We start from the raw sequence: 13349 nt of genomic DNA, 5'->3' as shown, positions 1-13349 counted from the left end.
ACCTTAAGGGAAAATGGCTATAGGCAGCACTGTGGCTTAGTGGTTAGCACTTCTGCCTCACATCACTGGGCTCAAGAGTTTGATTCCCAATTATGGTCTTATCTGTGTGGACTTTGTATGTTCTCCCTGTGTTTGTGTGAGTTTGCTCTGGCTGCTCCGGTTTCTTCCCACACTCCAAAAACATACTGGTAGGTTAATTGGCTACTATCAAAAATTGACCCTAGTCTCTCTCTGTCTGTGTGTCTGTCTGTGTGTGTTAGGGAATTTAGACTGTAAGCTCCAATGGGGCAGGGACTGATGTGAATGAGTTCTCTGTACAGCGCTGCGGAATTAGTGGCGCTATATAAATAACTGATTATGATGATGGACTATCCTGAAATGGGTTTGAGCAAATCAGGCAATAGTTAAAGTAAGTTTGTTATCTATTTTGTTACAATTTATACATTGGGAATGTCGGCAGGTATGAATGAATGGATACTGATTTGTCTAATTGAGAATGGTTTCGTCTTTATCATCTCAACTAATTCAGTTTCATCCATGTTCCACTCCGTTACATTCCCTTTATCCTCTCCAGACTTCCCTTTCTGAGTCTTTCTTTTCCATATACTTTTCCTTTCTTCACTGCTACCATTTTTAACTTGCTTTCTCTGCTTTTCTTGCTCTACCTCCTCTTCTTCAAAGATTACCTCACAACTGACGGCTGGAGCCACGGTGGGAGGTAACCAATGGCAAAGAAGTATTCCACACTGATGAGCCCCAAGCCTAAGTGGACACTTAAGTGAGAATATAATCATTTCAACCCAACTGTGAGAATATGGTCAGGTCAAGGGTAATCCTAGGACACACACTGAGGAATCCGATTGAATATTTGCAAATTAAAAAAGAAAAAAACTAATATAGAGCAAAATTCTGACATCTTATTGACATCAATAAACTGTGGATAAATAGCATAGAAAATGCAATACCTCAGTGAATTTTAGGGGTAGCATTTTTAACAAATTAAATTATATTTTGGGTAGACATTTCTCACACCCCTTGTCCTGTAGCCTGGGTTGCTCCTAACTCCATTGTTTTACTTATTTTCCCTGTAATGCTCAATAATGTGTTAATTAATTTGGATGGTTCTCACAGCGGTCTCAGTGTGAGCCTGGTTTCCTGTGCAAGCAGAGACCTCTAGTGGTGAAAAGAAACACTTGCATCATCCAACATGATCCAATAATGGTGTATGGGAGGTAAGTTAAACACAGGATATAATGTTACCTTAGTTACTCACACCCAATTCTAAATCTTACGTTTTGGATGAAGTTATTTAAGGGTTTGTCCATGTTTCTCAAGAGGAATTTCTAAAATGTCCCCATGGTGTGCTCTGCATGGAATACTTATGGAAGAAACCAGGAAGAGAATACTGCTGACATAGGAAGCCATTGGTCACTTGCACATCATCATCAGCTATTTATATAGCACCACTAATTCCGCAGCGCTGTACAGAGAACTCACATCATTCTTTGCCCCATTGGAGCTTACAGTCTAAATTCCCTAACACACACACACAGACTGAGAGAGAAGAGAGACTGGGGTCAATTTGATAGCAGCCGATTAACCAACTTGTATGTTTTTGGAGTGTGGGAGGAAACCCACGCAAACACGGGGAGAACATACAAACTCCACACAGATAAGGCCATGGTTGGGAATTAACCTCAGAACTGTGAGGCAGAAGTGCTAACCACAAGCCAATGTGCTGGCCACACACAGGTTCAATGACTGACAAAGTCAACTATGTAAAACGAAGCACGGTGAAATAGGTTAGAAAACTGTGCGGAATGTCACAGAGGTAAGTTTTACAAAAGTGCTTATATCACTTGTCACACCTACCCCTTTAATTTATTTTAAAAGGGTCAAAGCACCTTTTTACAGGAAAGAACCTACAGGTCCATCTGGTTTGCTCTTTTGTGTCTGATTTTACCAGGGTTTATGGATTTTTTGCTGTTGATTTCTCTTTTCTTAATAATTTCTATCTAACGCTAAACATTAGCAATAATGTTTGACCCATGCACTCTTATTAAGTTGTATTAGTCCCCACCACAACTGCTGGTAAATTATTCCATGGATCTACTACCCTTTCTGTAAAAAAAAAAGCTTGCTTGTTACCTTCTTCTTTCCAATGTCGTAGTGTGTCCGATTGTTGTAGAAATTCTCTTATTACAGAATATTACCTTCCTCAACTCTATAAATACCTTTGTTATATTTGAATGTTCCTTCCAATCATATAACACCTGTCCTTTCTCTCCTCTAAGCTGTACAAGTCTTGAATGCTTTCATTATCAGTTTTGTTATGCGGTCCATGCATCAATTTATTAGTTCTATTTTATTAATGAATTTTTGGACTCAGGGCCGAAGGTGAACATAATTGTCATTCTTCCCCTTCTGCATGTCCGTGTGTCCCCAGAAATGTGGATAGAACCCGCTGTAGTCAATCAGTAAATACTTTGCAGGCAGCAAACTAGTGGTTAGCACTTCTGCCTCAGCATTGGGGTCATGAGTTCAATTCCTGACCATGGCCTTATCTGTGTAGAGTTTATATGTTCTCCCTGTGTTTGCGTGGGTTTCCTCCGGGTGCTCTGGTTTCCTCCCACACTCCAAAAACATACTGGTAGGTTAATTGGCTGCTATCAAAATTGACCCGTGTGTGTGTGTTAGGAATTTAAACTGTAAGCCCCAATGGGGCAGGAACTGATGTGAATGAGTTCTCTGTACAGCGCTGTGGAATTAGTGGCGCTATATAAATAACTGATGATGATGATGGAAGGGATGAAAGTACTCACCCTCTGCTGGGAATGGACCTGTCCACTCATGTAATTAAGTTAGAGCCACCGTTACATATATGTCATGATGTGGTGAGGGGGATTTATAGACAATTTGGAAGCCATAGGCAGTTATTGGAAGGAGTACAGACCACCAGGAGCATAGACATCAGTCTGACATCATTCCATCTGTGTGATATGTGTCTGCTCCTGAACTCAGCACTGGCTAAGAGCTGCCTGATTTATGATGTAATGAATTCATGAATTCATGAATTTTATATAAATTAATTGAGCTCAGGTCAACTCAGCAAACAAAGTCCAAAGAAATACAACTTGAAATTATAAAGCGCTACAGAATTTGCTGGCGCTATATAAATAAAAATTGATGATGATGATGAATTGATAGTAAGAAGTTTAGCATGAAGAGCCAGGCTGGGCAGTGGGCAACTGCCCCCTGCCCGGTCCCATAGTGGGCTACCTTGGCCTGGGTTACAGGAATATCTGCATTATTTTCCTGTGCACAAGTTTTTATGAACATGAAAACGTGACTACAGTCAGCAGCTAATTGAGGGCAGACAAAATACTAATTACAGTCCTAGCACAGGAATCCTACAGCGCATGCGCGGCGTTGTTTGAAGCAGCAGCAGCCGGGGAGAAAGCTCTGCCAGCACCATGCGTTGTGCTGGAGAGAGAGGGAGCAGGGTCCCCCGCGCATGCGCAGTGCTTGTTGACGCAATGGGCGTTCCCTACTTGATGGATGACAGCAGGTGTCGTTGAACTGCGCATGCGCAGATTTCTGCGGAGGACACTGAGGTTGCAGGAGAAGCTGCCACCCCTCGGGTGTGATGTGGACACAGAAACCTGTGGAGCGGTGTGTGGGTGTCATCTGGCATCGTGTTGGCACGGAGGTGATGAGTGAGAGGAGTCGTGCATGTGGTATTGGGTGTGTGGGGAGGTGTGGAATATTTTGCAGGTGATCTAAGACGTTACAGCATAGGATAAATGGGCTTGTGGGATCCCTGGGGTGGTTGGTGCCAAGTAGGCTCTGTGGGCATCCTCCTGGTGTATGCTGCAGGGCAGGGTACTCCCTGGCGTGTATATTGCTGGGCAGGAGGCTGTGGGGTCAGAGGGTGGCTGGCAAATGTTACCCCATGGAGGGGGGGGGGGGGGGAGACTGGGCCCAGCAGCCTATTAGGAACAGTAATGGAAAAATTGCAGGTCACTCCGTGACCCAGCCCAAGGTCGCCCACTATGAGACCATCCCAGAGGGGAGATGCCCCCCCCCCCCCCCCCCAGCCTATCCAGCCCATCCAGCCCCTTCCTGGGGTATATGCTGCTGGGCAGGAGTTTGTGAGCACCCCAGGGTGTATGCAGCTGGATAGGGGTCTGCGTGCTCCAGGGCCGTAACTAGGATTGTGCGATAGGGACGACCGCCCAGGGCGCAACGCTGAAGGGGGGAGCAGTTTAGGAATGTTTTAGTTTCGTTTGGTTAAAATTGAAGGCTAGGGGGGCGGCATTTGTCTTTCTCGCCCCAGGCGCTAGAATTCTAAGTTACGGCTCTGGTGTGCTCCCAGGTATATATTGCCAGACAGAGGTGTTTGGTGCCAAGTAGTGGTTAGTGGGCTCCCCAGAGTGTGTGCTGCCTGGCAGGATGCTGCAGGGGGGGTTGTATGGTGCTGACCAGGGTGTCATGTGCCCTATGGAGTAGGGAAATACCGTGCTGGGCATGGGGCACAATATGTCTTGGGCCAGAGCAGTAACTTAGAATTCTAGCGCCTGGGACGAGAAAGACAAATGCCCCCCCCCCCCCCCCCCCCCCCTAGCCCTCAATTTTAACCAAATGAACCTAAAATATTAACTAAACTGCGCCCCCCTTCTGCTTTGCGCCCTGGACAGTCGCCCCTATAGCACAGCCCTAGTTACGGCCCTGTCTTGGACGAGTGGTGTGAAATGCACGATCAAGGGGGATAAGATTGCTGGTGTTTGTGCCGGATGAAGTGAACACAGAGGAAATAATGGTCATGTGGGTAATAAGTTTTTACTGCAGAAAACAAGTCACGCTGTTATTTCCAAAGTCATTGTGCTTCACCGCTTGTGACACGTTTGTATGTCTTTATTTTCTATTTAGTTTATTGTCATGGACATTGGCAAGTGTTCTCCATTCTGGTCACTGCTACACACAGCCAGCCTGAGCGTGATCCGCCGCCAATGTCGGAATTGGCTGTACTGGATGGGGGTCAAGTGAATGAAATGCTTATCCTGAAGGTATGTTCCCAAAATGGATCCCTGGCATTATTTAATGTGTGACCAGAGGAAAGTGTCCATGGGGGAGGGGGTCATATCAGCTTACAGCTACATATCCACTGTGCATTTGAAGTGCATTTTTACTAGTGTTTTGTATAGTTTCAAATACGTACAGAAATGGAACACGTGGTTATCCGAATAAACCTACTTCGACCCAAGTAAAAACTCAAGTGGGTATAGGCTCACTTGGAATAACAATTGTTAACACCAGTGTGTGTACCCTGATTAAAACAATTATTTTGGCTATTTTTTTTTTTATTATTATCAAAGCAGATGTTTACCAAGAAAATCACTTCTCTATCACTCATCTTATTTTACATAAATTTTATTAAAAACTTTCCATCAAATTTAAAAAGCATTACTGTCCACTGGTATTTTATGTTAACTTAGGACGGTGTCACATGTAGAGATGCTCAGGCTCGGTTTTCTGAAAACAGAACTTACCACTCGAACTTAGGGGATCCGAGTAGGCTCGTGAGCCAGCTTGGTACTTTTGCACGTCCTCGGATCTGAATCGAGGCAAAACTTCATCCTTGCGTTATCGGATCTCACGGGTTTTGGATTCCATAAGTACCTCCCTCCCCAGGAGATCCAGCGGCATTGCTCACACAGAAACAGGGGTAGCCGTGTTCTTGTCACTCTCCAGTCTCCAGTAACTTTGCTAAGTGCCATTGCTCATACAGAAACAGGGGTAGTAGCAGTGTTCTTGACAAAAATTGACTGGAAATTAATGTTATTGAGGTTAATAAAAATGTAGGAACAAAAAAAGAGCCAAATTATAAAAAATAGGGATCCAAAGTCAAAACGCACGAGGGTGGTTTTTCCAAAACCAAAACACGGAGGTCAGTGAACATCTCTAGTCACATGAGTGTTTTGAATGCTGTATTTTCCCCATGTAGAAAAGTGCTGTATTCGTGAAAGCTCAATTATTCCCGTGTTGACAGCTGGATGCAAAGTGTTACGCTGCATACATATTGTGCAAGTTTTGTAATTTACAGTTCCTGATGGGGGGGATATAGAACAAAAGAGCTTCAAGGTCTTGTACAGTGACTGAATAATGAGAAGGACGTTGTATGCATCATCCGAGAAGTCTTCAACCTGCGTTAGTACAAAGTAGTTAGGATCAGCGATACTGACTCCTAGAAAAGTCACACTGTAATATATGGGAGAACATAAAATACTGCTCTTTAATTAATCTCCAATGGCAAGTTAACTTAAGTACACTTTACAATCTTGGCCTCACCAGACTGAGAGCAATGGTCATAGTCAAATTCAAAGTGGTTGTAACTGTGCTGTAGATACTGGGTAACAAATACAATTAAATAGAAATGTAATGTTTGACCTTTCAACAACATTGTAATATGAAATTAAAAAAAACGGAAATATGGCAGTATGCAGCAAGCAATTTCTGAGAAAGCTCAGCTGTCCTGATGTTACAGTGAAAGCAAGATGTTACAGCTCACTTTCTTGTACAGCACAATAACAGGCGTTTACTTTGAAAATTACACATTGCACATGGCAATATTTGTGTAAAAGTCCACCCCACATCCTTAGACACTGAACTTTATCAATAACTAAACTGTCTTGAGACTGTGGAATAGATGTCAGCAAACTGCTACCTATTCAGGGACTGGAATTTACTGAAGGTACCTGCTGAAATATGAAGTAACAAAATAAAGATCTTATACAAGTTGGATACCTAGAAGTAAGTAGTTAAACTGGGTGCACCCTCTCTCCGCTATAAATTGGTGGCACCTCTCTGCTACGTTCTTCAATATATCAGTAAGACCACTAGGTGGCAGCACTACCCAGTCTATCTGTTGTGGTTTATATGTTGGAGGAAAAAGGAAAACTTACTCAATTTCCTAGTTTACTTTGTCACACAGTTGCTCCTTTCAAGGTAAAAATAATAATAATTCTTGGACAAATAGTAGCTTTATATCATTTAAAGATGGAATTATATTTTAAAGCGAAATCTATAATCTGCATCACCCTACAGCTGACTGTTGGGAGGGTTTAAATGCCTATATCACACTGCTTGTGTTTTGGAGAAACTTTCAGATACAACAGATTATAGAGTTCAAGTTACCTCTCAAGTCACCTATTTCCTCCAGACTAACCCTGAGATCACAGCAACACATTAGTAAAGTCAGGTTCACAGGTAATCTCATATTAGTTTAGCTAACCTTTTAAATAATCAGATTGATGGAAGTCTCACATCTACTGCGTGCTATTAGATAATGTTCCTTCCACTATCGGTCTGTGGCGTCCTAATGACTCCATTCCCCTCCTCACATCATGTCACTGCCCCTGTCACATGCAGTCCTGTCCTCACTAACACATCACACATCTCCTGATATACTCTGTGCTGCTGGGGATTCTGCTCCTCCCACTATATAACTCTCAGTCTGTGGCTCACATCATGTCACTGCCCCTGTCACATGCAGTCCTGTCCTCACTAACACATCACTCATCTCCTGATATACTCTGTGCTGCTGGGGAACCTGCTCCTTCCACTATATAACTCTGTGGCTTCCTGATGCCTCCATCCACCTCCTCACATCATGTCACCGCCCCTGTCACATGCAGTCCTGTCCTCACTAACACAGTCACACGACTGATCAGGTCGCAGCCTCTCTCTAGATTCCCTTTTGTTAAAAAGACTGTTTTAGAAGATTAAAAAAAACCTTGTGTGATGCAATAACAGGTCTGCAAAAAAAATATAAAAAAGCTCATTCCCTTTTACCATACACAGTGCTCCATTGTGGTGTGTTCTCCAGGTCTCCTATCTGGATTATCAGTATATTAATTTATAACAAACTCCTTCTAAAAAGGAGCCACATGTTACCTCTAGTCTTTTGCGTTAACTCCATTCCTATCTGTAAATCCTACATACTGTAGTTCTTTCAGCCCATTTGTTTTCAATTCTGAAAGATTTTGAGCCAATTGGTGGTGTCTCTGAACCAGTCCTATTAGTTATTGCTTACCTCTGCAGAATTATACTCTGCCCACTTGGGCATTTGTATCACTCTGCCCACTCTGCCCTTCAATAAGCCTACAGTGAATTCCTGAGCCGGCTGTCACTGGCTCCTTGTCATCCGCAACATTCCATCAGTTTACCCCTTCCCACCAAGGTTTGTTTACATACTGGGACATTTATGTGTTATATAGATGTTGGTGCTCTTTCCAACTCCACTGGGGCCAATTAGTGAAATTAGAGGATGACCACACACAGGGGGCGGCCATCTGTGGTCCTTGTGCAATTCAATCATATAGAGATTATCCGTCGTGGGGTCATTTGGGAACATACAAGCTGCAATACTGCATTTCAGTGGAGTTCTGCTCAACGCATCAGAAACACATTTGTTCTGTGTTTTTTGGAGGTTGGAGGGTATTTTGCAATTTACTTTTTGATTCATTTGTTGTTGGAATGTTTGAGGTCTCAAAAGTCTGCAAATTGTTCAGATATCGTGATAGTTGTTATATTTTACCTTAACCTGTCTCAAAGTGACATTTTATAGAGGAGTGGTTTTGGGTGCTAGGATTAGTGGTGTCTTTGAGCACCCTGATCAGGATATCCTGCCTGTAGCCACTAGTAGCGTCCTTTCCCTTACACTGGCAGACAACGCCCTCTAGCTGCAGCACTAAATATAGACCTCTTCCACTCTGTAAACATGATAGCGACTGCTAATTATAGCAGCACACTCAGGAAATCGTATATGTTTATGTGCTTATAATTGTCTTCATTCTGCCTCTCCCTACTCTAACTTATAGTTACAATGAAGTATTTTTAGAAAAGCGAAGCACAGATCCTGTTTGTCTGGAGCTGTTGTATAGAAATCACTTGCATCTTAATTACCATGTTGTGATGATCTCTTTGCAAGGTGGTGACGAGGGTGCATATAGAAACGGGGGTCTTCTCCCTGCCGCCCAGTGAGTATGTACCGGAGATGGCCGAGTAAGACCCCCCACAGTTGCCAATGCCGTAGATGTATTTAGATGAAATGTATGCAAATATGACTGTGGTACAGTATAAAATGAAGTGACCTTGTATGTGTCAGTGGAGGAAGAAAGTTAGTGGACTGATATAAGTACAATATGTAACCATAACTCCCAAGTGTATAATATTTTATTATTTATATAGCACTAATTCCTATCATGCAGCACTGTACAGAGAATATTTCTCATTCACATAATTCCCTGCACTATTGGAGCTAATAAACTAAATTCCCCAACACGCATGCTCCCCCCTCTCGCTCCCTCCCCCCTCACCCCTCCTCTCTCTCTTCCCTCCCTCTCCCCCCCTCTCCCTCCACTCCCCCCCCCCCCTTCTCTCTCTCCCCCTGTCGGAAACCCACTCACACATTTGTAGAACATACAAACTCCACTGTGCCACCATGTTGCCCATACATACACCATCATATACAGATTCCTGACTTCTGGATCCTGTTGTCCAGTGCATAATATGATGAACTATAACCAGTTTAAGTTCAGCATTTGACAGATGTTTCATATAAATCTCTCTGCCGTAGCCTTACACGACCTCCATGGCTGTGGGGAGAAGACAGACTGCAATCCGGCAACGATGGAGGAGAGTACCACCTCCGTACCCCGTGGTGTGACCGCTGCCCTACATCAGAGGTGACGGCTGTTAGTGCACAGGATTGTACATTGAATTGTAATGGTTTGCTGGTGTATAATAATCACTTGCATCTTAATTACCATGTTGTGATGATCTATTTGCAAGGTGGTGACGAGGGTGCGTATAGAAACGGGGGGTCTTCTTTCTGTCACCCAGTGAGTATGTACTGGAGATGGCCGAGTAAGACCCCCCCACAGCTATTAATGCCTGTAGATGAAGTGTATGCCCAAATACATGTAAATGTGACCGTATTGCTTGTGTGGTATAGTGGAGTGATGCTGTGTAGTGGATCCAGGTACCTGTGTGTCTGTCGCTCCCACACGCTGGATATTAGAGACTAGATTAGTTACTTCTTAGGCTGAAATATATTCATAAAGCTTCTTTGCTAATATAGGTAATCAGACCCTGGCTGGGTGGCTATAACTCTGTGTTTTTATTGTAGGTTTTTAATTCCCGTCAATCTGGTGGTTTGATACGTGCACGAACCTCATGGCATTCAGACGGGTACTTGGGTCTGTGGCATCGTGTATGAAGGCTGCTGATTTAAAGGTAAAAATGTAAGGAGTAATTTGGTGTGAGCAAATTTATTTTTTTTTCAAGGTCTTGTTTCTATGATCTCATTTAATATGGGGAATAATGTGAGTGTAATTACTTATGGTGTTTATATACATGTTTATGTATGCGTATTACCCCAATGTGTAGTTTCCCTTTAAAAATACATTAAGGGCCCGGTTCATCTGTGAACGCAGCTTGTACTTGAACACGAGCGTACGTGTGTGCAAGCGGATCTCAAGAAACTTTTCTGTTCACATCAGAGTATAAGTTCACTCTTTCTATACGGTTCTTGCTGTATGCAGGCCAAAAGGACACATGCAAGATACGCACATGCATAAGTGCAACGTACAGTCCCATCAGAACACATGAAACAAAAATTATAAAAGAAACTATTAATACTATAATCATTAATAAAAAAATATATGTAAAATAAAAAACAACTTAGTGTGTGTATGTATGTATGTGTGTGTGTGTGTGTGTGTGTATGTATATATGTATATATATGTGTATATATATATATATATATATATATATATATATATATATATATATATATATATATATATATTTGTAATTATATACATATATTTACATGCATACGTGTCGGTCATTACTATTGGTCAGCACTTACACCTGTCCTGTTGCTGATGCAAGTGATATGGCTGAAAGACACATACGTAAGAGACGCCCAGAGCATGAATCGGAAGAAGGTGCTCTGCTCGCCCTCACGCCCAACTTACTGGACTTAGGTGCCTCCGCCCCTTACCTCCCTGTTCCGCCCTTCCAAGTCGTAGGCAGGCGGATGTGTCATTTGCCTGCGGACGTGAATTGGATGGAATTGCGTTCCCTGAGCAATGTCACATAAGTTACGGCACACAACGGGAATTGCGTCCGGAGATGATTCTGGGCCCAAGTGTATAAATACCATAAAATGTACATATTTATGACTCCGCCTTTGCAGTAACCCCAGTTATGCCCCTTGTTTTAAGCGATCACTGTGAAGAGGGAGCGTTGTATATACACAATCAACGTTGTCAGAGCTTAATAACGAGTCTGCCCTGGCTGCCAAGTTTCTGTGCATTGGGGAGCAGATCATTGTCCAAAATGTAAGAGGGGTTTAGGAGACTGGTGTTCGGTGCTTAAATCAGGAGACCTCCAATTACCAAGTGTTCTGCATACTTCTAGCTGTACTTATCAGTCAGGGGGAGCGCTGGATTTGGTGCCCACGCTTAGCTGTGATCTGTGGCCACAAGGACTGAATTATTTTCTCACTGCTGACAACATGTGGAACTTTCCTCCCACCCATGTTCGTTCTGCTTGTCCCACTAATGTCTCCTGTGTGACAGTATCACTCAGAACGTTCCACCGTCTTCATTCTCACCAACTGTAATGATCTGTGAATGAATCACTACTGTGGCCTGACGTGTCTGCTTTGTTCTTTCTAGTGATGAAGATCGGAGACCACCAACTGTCAAACCAGAGCACTTTGTGTCCATTGTGACTGAGACGACCATGAGTGATTGTATGACACTTTCCTGGTGCCTGTATCACTCTTTTTATTGTGGTAATTTCACACTCGTCCCCTTTGCTCAGTTCTGACTGTATAAAGTTTATTATAAATACATCTTCCCCTTCTTAGTACCCAGAGTTTGGATTTTATGTTGTCATTGGTCTGTCCAGGGGGTATGTGCTTACACTTTACATTATATCTAGTGAATGTCATGTGCAAGATAGGATTTTACAGGATAATAAAAGTTGTGAGCTCTCTATACGGCACATTGTCATGTATAGTTGTCTTGACAAATTTAGTCTTCAGCCAGTTGGCAGCCAGATCCCTATTTCTTGGACCTTCTTACTCTGATCCTGGTCCACCTCTAGATTGAGAATAAAAGATTGGCCTATGTTTCTATTATCGTCAACAACTATTTATATAGCGCCACTAATTCCGCAGCGCTGTGCAGAGAACTCGCTCATATCAGTCCCTGCCCCATTGGAGCTTACAGTGTAAATTCCCTAACACATACAAACAGACAGAGAGAGAGAGAGAGAAAGAGACAGACTAAGGGCAATTTAATAGCAGCCAATTAACCTACTAGTATATATTTGGAGTGTGGGTGGAAACTCACACAAACACGGGGAGAACATACAAACTCCACACAGGTAAGGCCATGGTTGGGAATTGAACTCTTTAACCCAGTGCTGTGAGGCAGAAGTGCTAACCACTGAGCCACCGTGCTGCCCATTTTATAATTATTATTGTTTACAGTGTACTGCAAGACACGCATAACAACCAGCAAGTCTACTGGTGTGATGTGCTGAGAGGAGGGGACTCTGCCCACTACAGGGAAGATCTTGGCACTGATAAACTCTAGTAATTATAGTAGAGCCTCTGTCGCTGGCTGGAGATGCTGCAGCCGCATAAAAACATAGAATTTGACCCGTAGATTGTTTTCCTGATGACCTCTATTTTGATCTTCAGCTTTTCAGCTTCAGTTTTTTTTAGATCTAGGACAACTTTAGTCTACCCCATGCATATTTACATTCCTGTACTGTACCACCTATGTTGGGAGGCTGCTCCTCCTATCCACTACTGTTATGAGTGAAGTCCGTTTTACTCAAATGTTTGACTGCTACTGTCAAAAGCTCCGCTCACCCTTTTCTTAGCGATCTTAGCAAAGTGGCCCTAACGTGGTACAATGCCCAAGACTCCTTTTGGATTGGATACTTATCGGGCATGCGGTTAAATCTGATTTTAAGGATGACGTCTGCCAGCTTGTGTGTGATGTGTGTCTGCCGTCCTACACAAGATGTTGTAATGGTGGTGGGGAAGGGTGGGAGACGTCCATGTGTTGTGTTCATTTTGGTGCAGGTGCTACATAAACACTCTACAAGCTGCAACCACCTTGTGGGGTCCAATGTGAACGTATTCTTGGGGTGTGATGGATATAGTGTCACTGAGGATTACGTGAGCTTAATATAACCTCTTCCCAATGTGCAGCCTCCCAGAAGAATTCACAGTAAGATTTCAAACTCTCATCCTCTAAACC

At 43.1% G+C, this 13349-nt stretch overlaps 1 long non-coding RNA gene across 1 annotated transcript; it reads left to right on the top strand.

Moving 5' to 3' along the window:
• Positions 1-3529: 3529 nt before the first annotated feature.
• On the top strand, positions 3530-11943 carry LOC142102281 (uncharacterized). The gene is made up of 5 exons (XR_012679233.1): positions 3530-3709; positions 4930-5066; positions 9638-9746; positions 10190-10296; positions 11748-11943. It is a non-coding gene; the product is annotated as an uncharacterized LOC142102281 (long non-coding RNA).
• Positions 11944-13349: the final 1406 nt, after the last annotated feature.

This window comes from Mixophyes fleayi, chromosome 9 (genome assembly GCF_038048845.1).
Source record: "Mixophyes fleayi isolate aMixFle1 chromosome 9, aMixFle1.hap1, whole genome shotgun sequence".
NCBI lineage: Eukaryota > Metazoa > Chordata > Amphibia > Anura > Limnodynastidae > Mixophyes > Mixophyes fleayi.
This window is presented reverse-complemented; position numbering and strand designations above follow the sequence as displayed.